Below are 16,529 nucleotides of genomic sequence, written 5' to 3'. Positions count from 1 at the left end.
TGACTTTCATCGTCTTCTTAATCTCTTCTGAGTAAGAGCATTTATCTCAGAAGATACAAAACAATAAGAAGCCAAGAGCTTTTCTTTATAGATACTGCTCCACGTGTGTCACGGAAGTCGATTTATGCCACCATGCACAGAAACTTCTCCCCCCCCCCTTCTCTCTCTCTCTCTCTCTCTCTCTCTCTCTCTCTCTCTCTCTCTCTCTCTCTCTCTCTCTCTCTATTCTCAGTGAATCACTTAATTCATCAGTTTTTAAAGCTGTGGATGGAAACCCACACCCTTCTCTCTCTCTCTCTCTCTCTCTCTCTCTCTCTCTCTCTCTCTCTCTCTCTCTCTCTCAGAAATATTCCATGGGAATCACAAGCCTACTATTTATATCACCGTCAATGCAAACTCTCTGTCCTTGGGAAATGGTTCATGTTTTTTACTTTTTGCAAGTAACTGGTTGCCCAGTGGATGCCCACCACGCTTCTTCAGAAGCTCTCTTGGGTGAGCATTCAGCTGTTTAGCCACAAGTATTTCCCCTAGGGTGTAATTGTCCCACCAACATTTGCCCTCCCTTGAGAAACACTTTTGGTAAGCAGCTGGTTGCCCTAGGGCTGCCCATCATGCTTCTCCAGAAACACTCTTGGGTAAACAATCAGCTGTTTAACCGCATGTGTTTCCCTCAGTGGGGCAAGTGTCCACCAACATTTTCCTTCCTCTGTGGAAACACTTTTGGCAAGCAGCTGTTTGTCCAAGGGTTGCCCCCCATGCTTCTTCAGAACTCTTTGGTGGGTGAATAGACAGCTGTTTGGCCACAAGACCGAAGTGGCAAGTCTGCCATCAACATTTGTCATCCCAGGGAAACAATTTTGGCAAGCAGCTGGTCACCTGAGGGCTGCTCACCATGCTTCTCCAGAAACACTCGTGTGTGAACAATCAGTTGTTTGTCCACAAGTGTTTCCTCCAGGGGGCAAGTGTCTCAGGAACATTTGTCTCTCCCAGGGAAACGCTTTTGGCAAGCAGCTGATCGCCCAAGGGCTGCCCACCATGCTTCTTCAGAAGCGCTCTTGGGTGAACTATGAGCTGTTTGGCCACAAGTGTTTCTCCCAGGTGGGCAAGTGTCCCACCAACATTGGCCCCCTTGGGGAAACACTTTTGGCAAGCCGTTTGTCACCCAAGGGTTGCCCTCCATACTTCTTCAGAAGCACTCTTGGGTGAATAATCAGTTGTTTATCCACAACTGTTTCTTCAAGGGGTGAGGGCAAGTGTCCCACCAACAACTGGCCCCCCCTTGGGAAACACTTTTGGCAAGCAACTGGTCTCCCAAGGGTTGCCCACCATGGTTATTCAGAAGCACTCTTGGGTGACAGTGAGCTGTTTGGCCACAAGTGTTTCCCACAGGTAAGGGGGGAAGTGTCTCACCAACATTTGCCCCCAGGGAATTACTTTTGGCAAGCAGCTGGTCGTTCAAAGGCTGGCCACCATGCTTCTTCAGAAGCACTCTTGGGTGAACAATGGGGTGTTTGGCCATAGGTGCTTCCCCCAGGGGGCAAATGTCCTAAGAACATTTGCCCCTCCTGGTGAAACACTTTTGACAAACAACTGGTCGCCCAAGGGTTACCCACCATACTTCTTCAGAAGCAATCTTACATGAACATTGATCTGTTTGGCCACAAGTGTTTTCCTCAGTGGGGCAAGTGTCCCACCAACATTTGCCCCTCCTGGGGAAACATTTGAAAACCAGCTGGTCCCCCCTATGGCTGCCCACCATGCTTCATCAGATACACTCATGGGTGAACAGTGAGCTGTTTAGCCATAAGTGTTTCCCCCAGGGGGCAAATGTCCTAAGAACATTTGCCCCTCCTGGTGAAACACTTTTGACAAACAACTGGTCGCCCAAGGGTTACCCACCATACTTCTTCAGAAGCAATCTTACATGAACATTGATCTGTTTGGCCACAAGTGTTTTCCTCAGTGGGGCAAGTGTCACACTAACATTTGCTTCCCCCCAGGGAAACACTTTTGGCAAGCAGCTGGTCCCCCCAATGGGGAACAGTGATCTGTTTGGCCACAAGTGTTTCCCGGGGTGGGGGGGCACGTTAAGCGTCCCAAGAACATTTGCCCCTCCCTGGGAAACACTTTAGACAAGCAACTGGTCGCCCAAGGGCTGCCCACCATGCCTCTTTAGAAGCACTCTTGAGTAAACAGTGAGTTGTTTATCCACAAGTGTTTTCCCTAGGTGGGCAAGTGTCCTCCCCCCCACCCCTTAGACAACGCTTTTGGCAAGCAGCTGGTCACCCAAGGGATGCCCGCCATGCTACTTCAGAAGCACTCTTGGGTGAAGAGTCAGCTGTTTGGCCACAAGTGTTTCCCCCAGGGTGCAAGTGTCCCACCAACATTTGCTCCCCTTTGAAAACACTTTTGGCAAGCAACTGGCCGCCCAAGGGTTGCCCAACATGCTTCTTCAGAAGCACTCTTGGGTGAACAGTGAGCTGTTTTGCCACAAGTGTTTCCCCAGGGTGCAAGTATCCCACCAACATTTGCCCCCTTTCCCTCCCCCAGGAAGCACTTTTGGCAAGCAGCTGATTTGCCAAGGGTTGCACACCATTCTTCTTCAGAACCACTCTTGGGTGAACAGTGTGTGCCCACCATGCTTCTTCAAAAATGCACTTAGGGGGTGGGGGGGAAGTGAGCTGTTTGGCCACAAGTGTTTCCCCCAGAGGCAAGTGTCCCAGAAACATTGACCTTTCCTGGGGAAACACTTTTGGTAAGCAGCTGGTCACCCAAGGGTTACCCACCATGCTTCTTTAGAAGCACTGTTTGGTGAACGGTCAGCTGTTTGGCCACAAGCGTTTCCCCAGGGTGGGCAGGTGTCCCACCAACATTTGCCCTCCCTGGGGAAACACTTGTGGCAAGCAGCTGGTCGCCCAAGGGCTGCCCACCATGCTTCTTCAGAAACGCTCTTGGGTGAACAGTCAGCTGTTTGGCAACAAGTGTTTCTAACGCCATAAATACATGCTCTCTCTCTCTCTCTCTCTCTCTCTCTCTCTCTCTCTCTCTCTCTCTCTCTCTCTCTCTCTCTCTCTTAACATTCTGTGTCAACCACGTAAGTCAACAGTTTATAACACCATGGAAGCAAACTCTCTCTCTCTCTCTCTTCTTACAGTAGGTCTCTTACTCTGGAAGAATGAAATCCTCCCCTTTCATTCCTTCCGACGTTTTGTGCATTCACGTCATATCGAAGTTGTCTTCAAAGCAGCTCCATTCGAAGAATAGCGGCAGGAACGCCTCTCTCACATTTCCTTTTTCGGCTCTTAAATGAATTCAGGATTTTCTCTCTCAGATATTTATACTCCCAATTTATAGAGTACAGATTTTTCTTTTTGTGAAAGGAGACAAATAATGTGTTGTTGACATCCATAACAATGTTGCTCTTTCGAGATTGCCTTGTAAGTTTAGTATATTTTATAATCGTATGCAATACTGCATTTGACTATCGGTTTATGCCTACGGTATATTCGTAGATCATGTAATATTTATATTCATATACTTGTATTTTAAATTAAGTCTCCTGTCATGCAAGTGAGAAGGTTCAGTTGAAATACTGCACAAAATCATTTAAATGAGTTAATTCCTCCTCCTAACCCCCCCTCTCTCTCTCTCTCTCTCTCTCTCTCTCTCTCTCTCTCTCTCTCTCTCTCTCTCTCTCTCTTGTGGGTGAGTGGAAAATTAGGGACCTTAGATTAGCGCGATTAGACCAAATAAGGAATAAGACGGCAGTGATACCAAAGCAGAAAATTGCATGAGCATAGATAAAACGGCCATTGAGAGAGATGAAAGGACGCCGGAGCAGTTGCAGCTCAAAGGGAACTGACACCCGGTAAGGGGAAAGGAAATCATATTCAAATAAAGATCAAATAACTTTCGAAATCTCATGTTTATACCGACAAGAGGATTTTAGAGGCTATCTGATAAAAAGACGAGAGGACCGTTTAAGATTTATGTAAATGATTTAGGAACTCTCTCTCTCTCTCTCTCTCTCTCTCTCTCTCTCTCTCTCTCTCTCTCTCTCAGAAAATCCTTCGATAGGTTTTTTTTCTTTTTGGTGGGGCTGGAAACCTTCCGGTCTCCCGATACCGCTCAAGTAAGAAAGGAGAAGATGGAAATAAAATATCGCCTCGGTGGCATATTGATGTTTCAAGGTGCTGTGTTTACATTCGATATTTGGAAAGATCCATCGCTTTTCTGTGTAATGGGGAAAAAAAGTCGTTGACTTATCACATTCATATTCTTCGTTTAATCTGCGGTTTCATTCATCTTTTGACTGATAGTTTTTCCCGTCGTGCCTTCTTTCCTTTTTCTTTTTTTTTTCTCCTTTTTTTTTGGGGGGGGGAGGTAAAGTGGTATTCTGCGTAAGGAAACAGCGGGAGAATGTGAAAGAAAAGATAAAGCACGTTGAAGGAAATTGGTCAGGGCAGCTTCGGTCTCCCGGCTCAAAAATAGTGGGGAAAAAAACTGTTAAAGGAAACCCATAGATCAAAAGTTCTCTGTCTGACGTGCTCACACACACAACTGTTAAGGTGGGTTGGCGTGAATTTGGTACCACATGATATGTTATTCATGTTTTTGTAGTTGGAACTTTAATTCGGTTGCGTGTGCATTTCACTATTTGTTTCAGCAAAATCGTGTGTCTGTGTTTATTTGTTTATATATATATATATATATATATATATATATATATATATATATATATATATATATATATATATATATATATATATATATATATATAAATATATATATAATATATATATGTGTGTGTGTGCGTGCGCAGAAGGATTTCAAAACGCTTCTAATGATGAAAAATATGAATCGTTTTACTGATGCTTTTATTCCTTTATAAAACTAAATTTCCAAAGGAAAAACTCATTGCCAACGTAGCCTATATGCGTTAATCCTTGCATTACTTTTCAGCTTTGCAGAAAGCTAATTCTATCCGTAAAACCACTGAATCCGGAGTTATGATAATGTTTTGGGGGGGCGGGTTCCAGTTTTTGGAAGTTTAATGTTGATGAAAAAAAAAAAATCTTCCGGAGATGCAGGGAACCTGGTTCACTGTTGCGCTGAGTTGGAAAAGACTTTTTTGAATAGGTTTGCTTCTGGCCAAGTTATTTTTCATTCCTGCTGTTCAGTTGTTTTGACGTTTATGGTCCATAACACCTTGATTATTCTTTATTTTCGTTAGATTTACGAGGCATCACGCTTTACTAGAATGGCACATTCGTAGCACATCCATTTGCGTAACTTAGCGCTCCGCAGATTTAAGATGTGAGAGAGCTTCTACATTCTCTCTCTCTCTCTTTCTCTCTCTCTCTCTCTCTCTCTCTCTCTCTCTCTCTCTCTCTCTCTCTCTATATATATATATATATATATATATATATATATATATATATATATATATATATATATATATGTGTGTGTGTGTGTGTGTATATATATATATATAGATAGATAGGTAAATAGACAATTTTTTAATCATACGGCTGTTTCCTCTGTGCAGGGGATGGCGCGAGGATGGTGCATATTCCAACATGGAGTAATAAATAGGGATTAAATAGGGAAAACCATAGTTTTACTATAGAGATGGCTATATTTACCATGTGATACCTTGTCCAGCCAGTGCAAAACATTCTCAATCAGTCTATACAATCTATACAAAGATCATAGACAAACAGTAGTCGTGCATAAGAACTCTATATTATGGCATTTACTTAGTACATTGGGCGCAGTTTTCCAAGAGCCCAGAATGATTTACGCTACACCCGAACATGTTGCTTCAATACTGCTTTCTTTCATATTCATTTAATGTTTCACTCGGATACAGCCATAGACTCTCAGGGAAGATCGAATTGTTTAGTCTTGTTAATCTCAAACGGTTTCACGTTTTTCTTTCATGCCTGGAAATTTGTCATTCTTCTTTGTCTTTGTGAACATTAATGACCATCTTATTTCACTTTTATTTATTATGCATGCAGATGCATATATGTTTGCATAGTGATAATTGTTGGCAGCATTAAAAGCAAGTAAAGAGGAGGATCTGGGCGATGCTAAAGAAGATAATACATTAGTGCTGGTAGTCAGGCGACTTTGAGGTCAGTTTTCTAAATATCTTTTTTTGCAAAATATTTTCCCTCTTAATATTTACCATCTGAATAAATGTGTACGCTGTCAGGGTTACTTAGGATGGATTTTCTGTTTATGTACTATTTTTTATATATAAATTTTGCATTTTCACATTACGCTCGAAAATCAGGTAAAGAGATCTTGGGTAGTTGGATGAGGTCAACATCGCCTCCTACCGTTGAGCAATGACCTTTTTCTTTGATTGCTATCCGTTCCCTGTTTTATGGTAGATAAAACCCGGTAGTGGCCATATGACTAATACCCTAGGTTCTTGATTTGTGCCATAACCTTTCAAGCTGTGCCTTCCATATTCTTCAGTTTAATTCCGTTGCTTGAAGTTCTGCAAAGCACCATTTAATCGTTCTTATTTGTGCGTGTGTATGTTTTTTCTAGCTTCTGTCTGTTCTTAATGGTTTTATTTTTATTCATTCGGGTATTATTAGGAGCTATTCGCATTTCATGTGTAATTGATTGTATAGATTTTCTACCATCTATTGCTATTTATCCCGTGCTACTGATCACTGGCCGAATAACTGAAATCTTTTAACAACAGCACGCATACTGAACCGAAAAACAAAATTTCCTTAGTTCTGGAAAGAAGGGAAATTCAGGTGCGTAATTTTGAGGAAGGATGTGTTCAGTAAGCAAATCCAATTTAGATTTATGTTGCTGATGAGCCAGAAAAACGTTAACTAATTGCTGTTCAAACATAACATACAGATACTTGCACTGGCTCTGAGAAATGCCAAGGAGAGATCCAAATGGCCTCCATAACTCTATTTCCGGTAATGAACATTTGCATTCATCACGATCACCAATCTATTTGGGGCCAAACGAGAATTATTGGTGACATAGATCTTACAGGTGTTTCTGAATGAGTGGTAGGATAACGATTATTGCATCATTTGGAATATTTAGGGTGAGCCGATGTAAGGCTTAAATGATTCCTGCACGCCATTTGGAGGATTCGTGGATATGAAATTAAAAATTGTTGGTGGTTCATCGGGATCATTTATGGTTTCTCAGGGTATTATTGTTCTTATATTCCCATTTTTTCATATAATTACCTCACCAGATTCTTAGCACTTTCACTGTAGTGTCTTACTCCCTCATTACTCGTTCGTGTACATTGTCCTTCGCAGTTATTCTGCCATCTAGGGTTATATATAATTTCTTGCTTTGCACTTTTATATCTACATCTCAGATCGCATTTGTATATTTTCTATCGCTTCTCTAATTGACATTTATATATTTTTATCCATTTTTAAATCAATATCCTATACTGTTGCCAAGTTGACTTTCTTTTCAACCTGCTCAGATCTCATTGTTTCTAATGTATCTCTTATTATTACTATAATCTAGTATTTCTTACATTTCCTGTCAACATATTTGCCCTAAACTGAGGGTTTTTTCACATTTCCAAAATATACATTTTCCCATCTTTCTTAGTGTTCGGCTTTAAGTACATTTGATTAGGATACGAATGAATTTGCTCTATCCTTCAGCCTTCAATACAATAAAAGTCTTTTATTTTATATATATATATATATATATATATATATATATATATATATATATATATATATATATATATATATATATATATATATATATAGGTGTTGTTTGGGCATTGACGTTTCTTCAGGCCATTCTTCCCTCTTGCGTTGTACTGTAAGGTACTTAAATTTCCTTAACAAACTTGATGAATTTTAATATATTTTTTTTTCTGCTTTTATGTTAACTTTATAAAAAATTTTACTGTCGGTATAATAATTGTTATTTTAGCTTTAGTTTTAACTGCTCTTTATAATTTATTGCAGACTGATGATGTGCAAAGGATTGCACGAAACGTCTCTGAATAAAGAACTTTGAAGGCTTCTTGTCTTATGGATCTCCTGATTATATGTATATATATATATATATATATATATATATATATATATATATATATATATATATATATATATATATATATATATATATATATATATATATAAGGAATATCTTGAACTTTACTCAGATTTTCTGCCGGTTTCATATCAACCTTTGGCGTCCGTTTGTCTCTCTGTCTATCCACTTCTTCTTATCCGCAGTACATCTTTGCATATAAATATCTGTTGGTGCCATATGGATGGTTAAGGTATTGTGGTTGTGTAAAAGGGGTAGCAGGACAATCCATCCCATAGGGGCGGGTTCTTGGGTGGGTGTGCTCCATAATAGTAGGATTTCAGAGTTGCAGTTAAGGTTCTTTGCAGCGTCCCTTCGGCCCCCTAGCTGCAACCCTTTTCGTCCCTTTTACTGTAACTCCGTTCATATCCGTTTTTTCCCATCTTTGGTGGTTGGACTCAACATTCCCTCATTTTAATTCTTTTGTCTGGTTACATGAAATTATCTCCGCCGTTATGTGGGTGCCTTTTGAAGACGTGATTAATAGGTTATTTCTTTACATTTTTATGAATATTATATAGATGTGTGAGAGTATATATATATATATATATATATATATATATATATATATATATATATATATATATATATATATATATATATATATATATATAATAGTTTTCAAAATATCTTATCCTTTGGCTTGTTTTTTGTCTATGTGCATTCTATTTGGTGAAGGCTTTCCAGTCAAACAACGTTTTCTGTTTCCAGAGGCTTCCCTTATCTTTATTTTTATTTTTCTGTGTTCTTATTGCACATTAATCACTCGTTTATTGCTGGCAGTTTTGTGTGTTTCTCCAAAAAATTTAAACATTTGTTTGTAAAAACCGCTGAGCTAATTTTGAATTAATTTTGGATTCTTATGCATCTTTCTTATCATGCTGTTTTCTATGTGTTCTTTTGACCCTTTTCGTGTGCTTAATTCGTTAATTTACATTCATGGAATTTCCTTTTTTCTTCCCAAAGAGTTCCTACCGTTATGCACCAAATTCTGTTTTCTCTTACCTAGAGAGAGAGAGAGAGAGAGAGAGAGAGAGAGAGAGAGAGAGAGAGAGAGAGAGAGAGAGAGAGAGAAATTTTTACGATAGTTCGACATAATCACAAACCACTGAATAATCTCCCCAAATGTGAACTTAAAAATCGAAAGTATATAAAACCTAACCATAGGCATTTTATTGATCGATATACTCAGAGGTGTACTGTTTTCGTTCATCCCTCGATAGTATAAAAATGATTTTAGATTAAATTCTATTATATAACAGTCATAGTCTGTTAAGGTACCACCAATGGTCCCCTTTTGTAAAAGTGGCATTTTATTACTCCTGTTGATATACTAATGATAGAAAAGTCGCGATATATCGGGATTTGGCAAATATGGCATTCCTAAAGATCTCATTTGCTTCATGAATATGAACACAGCGAGCATCCAACTGGTAAACAAACTGATGAAGGTTTCTGGGGAAAGTTTGAAATCCGTATGTGAATACTGATAAGCTGGGAAGTCTGGGATAATTTTTGAAATAAGAGTCGGAGATGTGATGTTTACAGTTCGTTGAATGATCTCTGCTTTAGGCCTCAGGTTTTTGGAAACTTAATGAAAAACTGAGCCCTGACAGTTACAAAAACAGGCTGAAAATGAAAAACTGAAGTGTGACAGTTACAAAAAAAGGCTGAAACCAATCATAATTGCTGGGATAATTATCACATAAGCTCAGTGTGGAATGCTAAGACTGTGCCCTTAACTGGTTCCTAGGCTCCAATTTAGCATACTAAATTAGTGAATGTACATTTTCCTTTAAAAGTTACTGAAATATTAAAGAAATTTTGCAATTACATTACACTGGGAATATATCAGTAACGTTATGTCGCTCCACATATTCTTAAAAGATTTATATAGTTAAACGCGGATTTTGCTCCCGTAGACTAAGTATTTTATTCACAAAAAATGTATTGATATGCAATGGGAGTTGCTTACTAGGGTATGTTGAATGTTGTTTATCAGACAAATACAGATATATGTATATATATATACATACATACATACATATATATATATATGTTATGACCCGTGTTGGGCCGTAGTGCAGGATCTTATGCACTAAAGATAAATACTCAGTGTTGTTACCAGGTACACAGCAAAACTTAGTCAGTGGAAACGAAAACACAGGGGAAAAACTCTACAATATTTATTACAAACAAAATCACAAGAAAATAACCTTAAATCAACCTTGTGACTGCGGAGGATATACTGAACCTCGTAAATCCCGTGGGATTCCTAACCACTAAAACTAAGCCCTACATAGAAAAAAAAACTAAGAATAAACATCTGTACACAGGGGCAAAAATGATGCCCAAAGCAATAACTGGCCAGAAAAAAAATACTAATACCTATGACTATAAGAATACGAAAGAAGGCAAAGGATAAAAGAGAGAAAACTTAAATCTCCTACCTAGGATTTATAAACTAAACTTAAACCTAAAGATGAACAAAACCAATACCAAGGTGCAACAAAAAGACTGCCAAAAAACTCATTACAATATACATATATAAGATATAATTCACCAAAAAAAAATTAAATTTAAAACAAAAAACAAGTAAACAAATGGCATTAAATGTCTTGCCTTAATGAAGGCCGTGATCCCGTGCACCAGGACTGCTATCAAGGAAGACTCAGATACAGGTAACCACAGGTGAAGGACAAGTCGGAGACGTCCTTGTTAATAAAATAAGGGCAAATCCCTACCTGATATCTGTCTCCCTACAGTCCTCCTTACGAGCCTGAATGCTCCCACTGCTGCAGCAAAAACGGGCGTCCTGGTAAACACAATGCCAGCTGCTTAACGTCTCCGTAAGTGCAGGAGATAAACGACTGCACTTACCACCTTAGGAAACTTTTCCCACTAAGGTGGCAGCACGACGAAGTCGCAGGTGACTAAGTCAACTGCGACGCAACCAGGATACTCAGTCGCAAGTGACTAATATACACCTGCGAAGGGCAGCTCCCACACGGCAAAATACAGAATACACAACGTCGCAGGTGACCGAAGTGTACCTGCGAGAAACAGCTCCAATAACCATACACAGGACGAATATTCAATATTCCAAAAGCGCCAGCAGCATATCCGTCAGGGAGAATCAAAAGGCCCGAACTGACTGTCGAAGAGCCGCGCTCCTCCAATGTCAAACGCTGGTCTCTTTTCACCAGCCACTCGAAAATAAACACAGAAAAAAAACAAGCGTTAATGAGGCACTTACAAACATATAACGAGCGGGGAGGAGGTTTAACTTGACGAACAGCAGACAGAAGCAAAGCTTAAAATTAAAACCTTAATAACTAATATTCTTACGCTAAGTTTTACTCGACCAGCAGTAACAAGGCTGATAACTACCAAAAAGCAAAAGTAAATATAATTACGTTAATACATAATATATATATAATATATATATATATATATATATATATATATATATATAGAGTATTACATTCACCCCGTAACAAACCCAGTATTAAATAATCCGTTAATGAATACAGTATACGATATATATATATATATATATATATATATATATATATATATATATATATATATATATATATATATATGTGTGTGTGTGTGTGTGTGTGTGTGTGTGTATGTATGTGTGTTTTACAGGCAGATTTCGCGAACCGCCTGGTTTCGCTATCTGCCTGTAACATATATAATTCGCTCCTTTGCCAGAAGAGTGACATAACTCAAAAATTGTTATTTTTCAAGAGAAGCATTTTAAAGTTTAAACCTCTCTATACTCTCTATAGTGTAATAGTGACATGTCATGCCCTCTAACGGTTCGTATTACAAATACAAATATGACGTTTTTGCCAAAATATTAAACAAAGAACGGGCTATCCGCTAGTATCAATAACTCAAAAAACACATTTTTTGAGTTGTGTCACTCTTCTGGCAAGTGAGCGATATATATATATATATATATATATATATATATATATATATATATATATATATATATATATATATATATATATATATATATATGGAGACAGACAGAGAGAGAGATCTCCCCGTTACAGACAGAGAGAGAGATCTCCCCGTTAGGGGTGGCTCAAGAGGAAAGAGTACGAAGCAGTCATATCTGCATTATACTTCCATTGCAAAATCATTTACGAATCTCCTGTCCAGAGAGCTTCCACAATGTACCGTGATTCATACCCATTCACATTTGGCTCATCTGCATGTCGAACCATATACAGTAAGTACCGCTCACCTTTACCCTCTGGCGCGTAGGTCATTCTCTCCTCCATCCTTCCAATACCATAGTTTTACTTTGTGTTCAGCAACCTGTTGTTCTCTCTTCCCACAGGACTAAGCCACCTCAAAACACTCTTATATATTCTTTTACCTATGCTAGCATTTTAAACCATTTCTTATACGTCTTCATAAGGTTCAGCGATTCACTTCCTTGTGTGTCACGCGTACTATGCAAACAGCTAATTTCACAAGCTTTGTTCTTCTCTTATTGTTTTATACTTCAGCACTGTAACTCCATAGAGGTGAGATGGTTCAGCAGTCCTCTATATATTCTTACCTTGGCTTCAATGGACATTTCAAGTATTATTCTCTCTCATTCCGACTCACCATATCTCTCACTTTCATCTTGTCTTCACATGTTATGTTCACTCACAGATTCCTGCTTGAATGAACCCTTTCCATTCTTACCCATATTGATACTATTGCTCCACAGTCCTGTTTTCCATTTGTCTTCACATCTTTACTCTTGCTCACATTTACGAGTATTCTCTTGCTCCACATGCTAAACACGTAAAAGATTTTAGTTGCTTCTGCAGTTTCTCCTCACTATCTCAATTAGCACTCCATACATAAACCATTCCACCATTAATGCCTGACCCATCTCTCATCACTCATCTTTTTTCCTTTCTATGAATTTTTACGCCTTATCTTTCATATAAATATTGAACAGCAATGGAAACATAACACCTTTGTCTCTAACCCATTTTTACAACACACTGTTCCCTCTCATGTCGGCATATTTTAACAAAAACTTGGCTCCCATCATAAAAACCTTTAATCTCTCCACGACTCACCTTCCATGCCATACATCTTCAGCACCTCACTGCCTCTCTGTCAATTCTGTCTCAAGATTTTCTATTTATGTGTTGACCAAATATAGCTTTTTACCCATGCTTTCAGGTTTCTCGCTACTTGGTCCACCCACCATTTTCCTTGCCCTAAGCCATGCTGCGCTTCCCGCATCAGTATTTCTGTTATCATACTTACACAGTTGAGAAACTAGCAGACACCTTCCGTGTTATACTAAGTAATGTTCCCTTGATTTCTTCCAGTCGCCTCTATAACTTTGCTTTTATTCAGTGGATCAATAACACCTCACAAGCATTCCTTTAGAGCCCTCTCATCATCCAGTCATGCCCTTCAAACCTTGGGCAGCCGGTCAATCACACTGTGACTACCATATCACAATATGGCTCTCGTAATCCCATCATCGCATGGTACCTTTCCATTCTTCCGCCTCGTTAATTGCTTTCCTTACATCCCCAACATTCAGTTCAAAACAAAATTTATCAAACATACATTAACCCTTTCCACTTAAGCGCCGTTCAGATCTACCTTACTTTTATTGCCCCCATTCAACAAATCTTCAAAGTACTACATGGAATCAGGACAGCATTAGCTTCAGACAACTTCCTTAAATAATGTGAGATCAAAAATCTTCTTTCGCATAATTTCATCAGTCTCTCTCTCTCTCTCTCTCTCTCTCTCTCTCTCTCTCTCTCTCTCTCTGTTCTGATCTACCCTGTCTATCTTCCTGTATACTTGTACCTGAAGTTTCTCATAGGTCGTTTAGTTGCCACTCACATTTTTTTCCTTCACTGAATGTCTTATTTTCTCATCCCATCCATCTCATCATTATATGTTTGTTTTCTGTTTATATCCTTAATGGTAGAGTAGGGGGCTAGTGTGGGTTCAAATCCCTTCATGGAAGTAAAGGGCTTTTAAATTTACTTCCCATCTGAATTAGACATGTAGTGCTCAGCTTATCCAAAAGGCATGATGAAATTCAGACGTTAAGAGATCATTATTTTTTAATAAGACGAAAACATATACTGTATAAATGAAATAAAAATATTAATTGCATATATATCTGTGTGTGCGTGTGTGTGTGTATGTGTACGACTACTGGACGATGGGAACAGGTTAGTCCTTGAAAGCTTGTAACTTTTTGAGAATATAATCTTCATTTGATACCATCCTGTTTAAGTGAGGTCTATTATTATATATATATATATATATATATATATATATATATATATATATATATATATATATATATATATATATATATATATATATATATGTGTGTGTGTGTGTGTGTGTGTGTGTGTGTGTGTGCGCGCGTGTGTGTGTGTGTGTGTATGTATGTGCGTGTGTCTGGATAGATAGAGATAGAGAGGGAGTTTCGTTGCTTAGAAACTATCTCCCTAAATGGTGTGTGTTTGGAGCTTCAAGACTTTAGGAGCACTAAAAGTTTTAACCTTCAGATATCACGTTTGTTTTCTTGGGATCCAGCAATTCTTTTCTTGGGGTCTCATATCGGAACCGGGGTAACATCATCTTCCGTATTTCATATAAGCCTTTTGTTGAGCGAAATCTCTGTGACTTTTCGCTCTTGTTCGTGGAGAGAGAGAGAGAGAGATAGAGAGATAGTTTCCCTGAGTACGGTGAGAGGAAAGTCTTTTTTACTTATTTCGATTGATGACAGTTTATTCGTTGTGCTCTTTTCGGCATAACTGGATCTTACTAAATAGAAAGTAATTTGAATTTTAACTCTTAATTTTCTTTTTCCTATGTTGTAGGAATATATAGTATGTTATGAGATATTGAACTTTAGTGATAAGTAGATTTTCCTTGCAGTCATTATTTAAATGTCATTGAAAATCTCTCTCTCTCTCTCTCTCTCTCTCTCTCTCTCTCTCTCTCTCTCTCTCTCTCTCTCTCTTTATATATAAATATATATATATGATATACAGTATATATGTATATCATATATATACTGTATATATATATGTTCAATGAATGCCAGTGCACATGTGTCAGTTAGTTTTTTAAGACAGTACTTGTCCAGTTTCCTACGTCTCTACTTACCATCAAAGGTAGCATCTTCCAGGAAGAGATGAAAATTATTGCTGTTTTGAGAATTCAGTGTTTTAGCAAATAACTTCAGACTCTCATCAGGGTTATACTAGTTCTACAGTGGAACTACATTCCCAGGTTTAGCTGAGTACAGAAAAATCATTAAACAATGAAACCGTGTACCACGCAACTGACTACAGGACGGCCTGCAGAGGAAGTAGTAGTTTGCCTTCGATGGTTCTTCTCCAGTGGATAGCACCGGAGTGCCCAGTGAGAGAGTAGGGAGAGTGTTCGCCACCCCAGCCTACTAGCCAAAGAACTTTGCTTTGAGGAGAAGGACTTGTTTTACAGGATAGAAGGAATCTAGGACCAGTCTGGTTTACAAATTTAAATGTGTACACATCTTGATAAAAGTTACATTGACCACACGATGATGAGTGAGGACGCTCCTTCAAGCACATTGTAACAGCGAGGCCATACACTAGCATTTTATTGACGTGCATGAAAAAAGGACTCTAAATGATCTTTTTGAAGACACCTCAGTTGCTCACCAGGAGGATGGCTATATGCAGCATGCTGTTACTGAAGCACTTAGCACTGAACTGCAGCAGCTTATTCTGAATATTTAAGAAAATGGTGTTACAGACTACTAGGGCTCTCCAGAGTCCTGAGAGGCGTCATGGAGAGTCATCAATAATATTCACTTTCTCTTATTATGAGTTTTAAAATTCGTATTTAGGTTCCTTTTTTTCGGTCTTTTTTTTTTTTGTACTTTAGCTATCCCATGTTTTGATGTACTGAAGTATAGTTATATTGTAGAACTAGTATAGCCCTCATTATACCCGTAAGTTTGTAAAGTCCCTGCTAAATGGGTTTTCTGTGAAGAACCTCCCGTTTTCTACAGTGCCTTTTGCTTGACCTTAGGTCAGGATAATTAGCCCTGTTTTTTCTATGTAATTGTACATTCATCACCAATCCATATTTGTCCTTGTCTATTGTGTATGTTACAGAGTATCTTTGTATTTAATCTACTATTTTTATTGTCACATTATCTATATGTACCTGTCTTATTTTTTGCATAATGAATAATTGACCTCAGGTCACTTGCATGTCTTTGTACTGACGTCCGCATGCCGCTTTATAAGCGGGCTGCTTCCTCAATAAACTGGCAGTACTCACCTACCTGCTCTTTTCTTTAGCACCCTCTCACAGTGGTGACTCCCTGAGTGGTTCCCGGAGCCATT

Source organism: Macrobrachium rosenbergii, chromosome 25, assembly GCF_040412425.1.
Source record: "Macrobrachium rosenbergii isolate ZJJX-2024 chromosome 25, ASM4041242v1, whole genome shotgun sequence".
NCBI lineage: Eukaryota > Metazoa > Arthropoda > Malacostraca > Decapoda > Palaemonidae > Macrobrachium > Macrobrachium rosenbergii.
The sequence above is the reverse complement of the archived record's forward strand: the minus strand, read 5'-3'. Positions refer to the sequence as shown.